Consider the following 6,347-nt stretch of genomic DNA (forward strand, 5'->3'; position numbering starts at 1 on the left):
CCTATATACATGATCATACCTAGATATTCTCATAACTATGCTCAATTCTGTCAATTGCTCAACAGTAATTTGTTCACCCACCATAGAATACTTTTGCTCTTGAGAGAAGCCACTAGTGAAACCTATGGCCCCCGGATCTCTTTCTCATCATATAAATCTCCATCACTTTATTATTACTTTGCTTTTTACTTTGCCTTTTACTTTTCACTTTGCATCTCTATACCAAAAATACCAAAAATATTATTCATCATCTCTATCAGATCTCACTTTCGTAAGTGACCGTGAAGGGATTGACAACCCCTAAGCGTGTTGGTTGTGTTGAGCTATTGTTTTTGTGTAGGTATGAGGGACTCGCGCGTAGCCTCCTACTGGATTGATACCTTGGTTCTCAAAAACTGAGGGAAATACTTACGCTACTTTGCTGCATCATCCTCTCCTCTTCGGGGAAATCAAACGAAGTGCTCAAGAGGTAGCAAACATGAGCCAAAAATGCACAGAAGATATGATGGCACCCATGCAAACATAGCATGTTTTACAAACAGATTCAGACTTTGCGAGCTCATACCACTCACCACAAAGAATTGCATGACAAAAAAAGCATACCAACAATAAGAAGACATGTTCATGAAGCTAAACATGGCAAGAGCAAGTTCATAGGATGCATGGATCACTAGCAACAACCATGGAAAAATTGATTAACATGTTAACAATCTTCGAGGAACAATTTATAACAAAAGTAGAGCAAGAAATTGACATACTAGAAAACTCCATAATTTCAACCAGGGGCATGGATTGATAGATCATAACCACATGTTCAAAACATCCTTACTGAAGTATCTCAAAATAAGCATGGATCTCACTATAGCATCAAGTTTACATGGCATCAAAATAACATCAGGGAAAAGACGTAGCAAAATCCTAAGTCCCTCAAAATAAGCAGGGAAAGGACTTAGCAGGGAAAGGATGGCATGTTGTACTTCAAAACACATGTAGACCTCATGCTCACATGATGCACACATCAAATGCAACAAAAATGACAAATCACCATGATCTGATAAGTACCAATAGCTAACATTTATAGCACTCTTGCATCAATGAAAAAGGCATCATAATGGGCAGTAACATGCCTGGAAATGTTTCTAACAAGAAGAGCTCAACAAGAAGAACAATTTGACATATCATATGCATGATTTGGAGCCACGGTCACCGAGATATGATGCGATGAAGGAGGCATAAAAATGTAAGGGGTTTTCGGGACTTAGAGAAATTTCACCTCCGCGAAAGTCAACGCGGGACGAAGATGTCCGGGACGGAGAGATCCGGGGACGGGGCCGGTGTTTGGTTGCTGAGACTGGTGGATCTCATCCAATCCGGCCGGATCTGACTCCGGCGAACTCCGGCGAGGACGACGGGGAGGCGGTGGCGACTGGCGTGCTCGGAGGCGACAGAGTGGCGGCAGCCTGCGGCGCGGTGGTGCGGTGGAGGCGACGGTGTGCGGTGGCAACTGGTGGAGGCGACAGGCGCGGTGGCGCGCCAGCGAGGAGGCATCGGGCGGCGGAGGAAGGCGGCGCCGGCGGGCGGACACGAGAGGTGGAGCGCCTGCGTCGCAGCGGCGGCGGAGGGTAGGGTGAGGTGGCGGCCTCCGGTTGGTCGGTGGCGGCGGCGCGGATGCGTCCGGCCAAAAGGGACGTGTCCAGCGCGGAGGGAGACGGTGGAATTAGGGTTTGGACCCGGAACTTGAGGGAGGATCACATATTTATAGGTAGTGGGAGTTTGGAGTGTCCAAATAAGGTGTGTTTTTTGCCCACACAATCGTGATCCGATGGCGGAGGACATGGAGATGGTTTAGATGGGTTGTTGGGCTGTTTTGAAGGGGTGTTGGGCTGCAACACACAAGAGGCTTTTGCGGTTAACCGGTTAACCGTTGGAGTATCAAACGGCATCCAAATGGAACAAAATTTGACAGGTGGTCTATGGTGGTGTACAAAGGCCACTTGACAAATCTCGGCCCATTCCGAAAACGTTTAACTCCCTCTCACGAAAAGAGACAAGAGGGGTGCGACGATGCATGTAAGAGTGTCGGATTACGAAACGGGCAACGGGGAAAATGCTCGGATGCATGAGACGAACACGAATGCAAATGCGATGCATATGATGACATGATATGAAATGAATGACATGAACAAAATGCAAAGCGCAGAGAAAAACCCAACCACGAAGGGAATCTCATAACTTAAAGTCGAAAATGGCAAGAGTCGGAGTTACAAATATGGCAAGTTATATCCGGGGTATTACACACACTCCCTATACTTTCGGAATTAGTGTTGAACCTAAATAAATGTTATTTGGTGTTTGCATTGAGCATGAATATGATTTGATCATGTTTATTGCAATACGATTATTCATTTAAAGTCAGAGAATAATTGTTGTTCTGTTTACATGAATAAAACCTTCAATGGTCATACACCCAATGAAAATAGTTTGTTGGATCTTGATCGTAGTGATACACATATTCATAGTATTGAAGCCAAAAGATGCAAAGTTAATAATGATAGTGCAACTTATTTGTGGCACTGCCGTTTAGGTCATATTGGTGTAAAGCACATGAAGAAACTCCATGCCGATGGACTTTTGGAATCACTTGATTATGAATCATTTGATGCTTGCGAACCATGCCTCATGGGCAAGATGACTAAAACTCTGTTCCCTCGAAGAATGAAATGAGCAACTGAATTGTTAGAAATAATAAATACTGATGTATGCGGTCTGATAAGTGTTGATTCTCGTGGCGGGTATCATTATTTTCTAACCTTCACAGATGATTTGAGCAGATATGGGTATATCTACTTGATGAAACACAAGTATGAAACATTTGAAAAGTTCAAAGAATTTCAAAGTAAAGTAAAGAATCATCGTAACAAGAAAATAAAGTTTTCTACGATTTGATCATCGAGACAAATATTTGAGTTACAAGTTTGGCCTCCAATTAAAATAGTGTGGAATAGTTTCACAAATTAATGCCACCCGGAACACCACAGCGTAATGGTTTGTCCGAACATCATAACAGTACTTTATTGGATATAGTGCAATCTATGATGTCTCTTACCGATTTACCACTATCTTTTTGGGGGTTATGCATTAGAGATAGATGCATTCGCACTAAATAGGGCACCATCTAAATCCGTTGAGATGACACCGTATGAACTATGGTTTGGCAAGAAACCTAAGCCGTCGTTTCTTAAAGTTTGGGGTTTTGATGCTTATGTGAAAAAGTTTTCAGCCTGATAAGCTCAAACCCAAAATCGGAGAAGTGCGTCTTCATAGGATAACCAAAGGAGACTATTGGGTACACCTTCTATCACAGATCCAAAGGCAAGATATTCGTTGCTAAGAATGGATCCTTTCTAGAGAAGAAGTTTCTCTCGAAAGAAGTGAGTGGGAGGAAAGTAGAACTTGATGAGGCAATTGTACCTGCCTTGAATTGGAAAGTAGTTTATCACAGAAATCAGTTCCAGTGATTCCTACACCAATTAGTGACGAAGCTAATGATGATGATCATGAAACTTCAGATCAAGTTACTACCGAACCTCGTAGGTCAACCAGAGTAAAGTCCGCACCAGAGTGGTAGAGTAATCATGTTCTGGAGGTCATGTTACTTGACCATGACAAACCTACGAACTATGAGGAAGCGATGATGAGCCCAGATTTCGCGAAATGGCTTGAGGCCATGAAATCTGAGATAGGATCCATGTATGAGAACAAAGTGTGGACTTTGGTTGACTTGCCCGATGTTCGGCAAGCCATACAGAATAAATGGATCTTCAAGAGGAAGACGGACACTGATAGTAGTGTTACTATCTACAAAGCTCGAATTGTCACAAAAATGTTCTCGACAAGTTCAAGGTGTTGATTACAATGAGATTTCCTCACTTGTATCGATGCTTAAAAGTCTGTCCGAATCATGTTAGCAATTGCCGCATTTTATGAAATTTGGCAAATGGATGTCAAACCTGCATTCCTTAATGGATTTCTTAAAGAGTTGTATATGATGTAACCAGAAGGTTTTGTCAATCCAAAAGATGCTAACAAAGTGTGTGAGCACCAGTGATCCATTTATGGACTGGTGCAAGCATCTCGGAGTTGGAATGTATGCTTTGATAGTGTGATCAAAGCATATAGTTTTATACAGACTTGCGGTGAAGGCTGTATTTACAAGAAAGTGAGTGGGAGCACTACAGCCTTTTTGATAAGTATATGTGAATGACATATTGTCGATCGGAAATAACGTACAATTTCTTGGAAAGAATAAAGGAGTGTTTGAAAGGAGTTTTTTCAAGGAAAGACCTCGGTGAAGCTGCTTACATATTGAGCTTCAAGATCTATAGAGATAGATCAAGACGCTTGATAAGTTTTTCAATGAGTACATACCTTGACAAGTTTTTGAAGCAGTTCAAAATGGAACAGTCAAAGAAAGAGTTCTTTCCTGTGTTGCAAGGTGTGAAGTTGAGTAAGACTCAAAACCCGACCATGGCAAAAGATAGAGAGAGAATGAAAGTCACTCCCTATGCCTTAGCCATAGGTTCTATAAAATATGCCATGCTATGTACCAGACCTATTGTATACCCTGCCCTGAGTTTGGCAAGGGAGTACTATTTTGATCTAGGAGTAGATCACTGTACAGCGGTCAAAATTATCCTTAGAGGACTAAGGAAATATTTCTCGGCTATGGAGGTGATAAAGAGTTCATCGTAAAGAGTTACGTCGATGCAAGCTTTGACACCAATCTGGATGACTCTGAGTCTCAATCCGGATACATATTGAAAGTGGGAGCAATTAGCTAGAGTAGCTCCGTGCAGAGTATTGTGGACACTGAATATTTGCAAAATACATGCGGCTCTAAATGTGGCAGACCCATTGACTAAACTTCTCTCACAAGAAAAACATGATCACACCTTAGTACTCTTTGGGTGTTAATCACATAGCGATGTGAACTACATTATCTACTCTAGTAAACCATTTGGATGTTGGTCACATGACGATGTGAACTATGGGTGTTAATCACATAATCACATGGTGATGTGAACTATTGATGTTAAATCACATGGCGATGTGAACTAGATTATTGACTCTAGTGCAAGTGGGAGACTGAAGGAAATATGCCCTAGAGTCAATAATAAAGTTATTATTTATTTCCTTATTTCATGATAAATGTTTATTATTAATGCTAGAATTGTATTAACCAGAAACTTGGTACATGTGTGAATACATAGAGAAAACAAAGTGTCCCTAGTATGCCTCTACTTGACTAGTTCGTTTATCAAAGATGGTTATGTTTCCTAACCATAGACATGTGTTGTCATTTGATGACCGGATCACATGATTAGGAGAATGATGTGATGGACAAGACCCATTCGTTAGCTTAGCATTATGATCGTTACAGTTTCATTGCTACTGCTTTCTTCATGACTTATACATGTTCCTCAGACGAGGGCATGATCGAGGTTTGGAGGAGAAGGAGAAGAGGAAGACAATGTGAGTGCTAGGGAAGCATGCGAGGGCGTTTCCGCCGCGCCCCTCCCTCCATTTTATAACTACGAAGGGACGTGGGGAAGTGGGACCGGTTGTGCCCACGCTTCCACTTCCCCGCATTGTACGGTCATGTTTTCCCCCACAAGTTAACTACATGGAGAAGCCCAACCTCCCGCGGCGGCCACAATAAATCCCCTACGCATGGGCTGAAGGCGTGGCATGGTGGGGCCCAGCCCGCTGTTGTGTCCCATTGCTCACGTAGCCTGGCAGGGCCTCGCCGGCCACTATTCACCAAGTGACGCTGCGTCGAGCCGCGGGAGGCACATCCTTCCCCTTCAAGACTCGGTCGATGCTTTTTTCCGGCCAGGCTGGGAGGCCGCGATCCAGCTTCCGGAAGCCGGCACACAGTGGGTGTTGCCGGGACCTTGCGGTCGCAAGCTTCACCAACTCAGCTTCGCAAAGGCCCTCCTGCTTTGAGCCGGCGAGCCTTCACAGCTTCGGGGACTACTATCGGGGGGATGGCCCCAAGAAAGGCAATGGAACCCATATCTATTTCAAAAACATCAGTTCTGGCAAAGCCCCTCAATCCGGCTCACCCCTGGCTGGCCCCCAGCGTGAGCCGGCTGGGTGCCACTACCCGGCCAGCCGGCTAGCACATGTCGGTCGTCCATAAGAAGTCAACCCTGATGACAAGTAAGCATGGCTACAGTGCTCCCTCCTTTATGTAGGCCCTGGCGGGCGCGGCAGCGGTGCTCCCCACACCCTTGCCCAGGGCGGGCAGTGTCTTGGGGGCACGACCCTGTAGGAGGACAGCGCTC

The sequence above is a fragment of the Triticum urartu genome, chromosome 6 (assembly GCF_003073215.2).
Source record: "Triticum urartu cultivar G1812 chromosome 6, Tu2.1, whole genome shotgun sequence".
In the NCBI taxonomy this organism is placed as follows: Eukaryota; Viridiplantae; Streptophyta; class Magnoliopsida; order Poales; family Poaceae; genus Triticum; species Triticum urartu.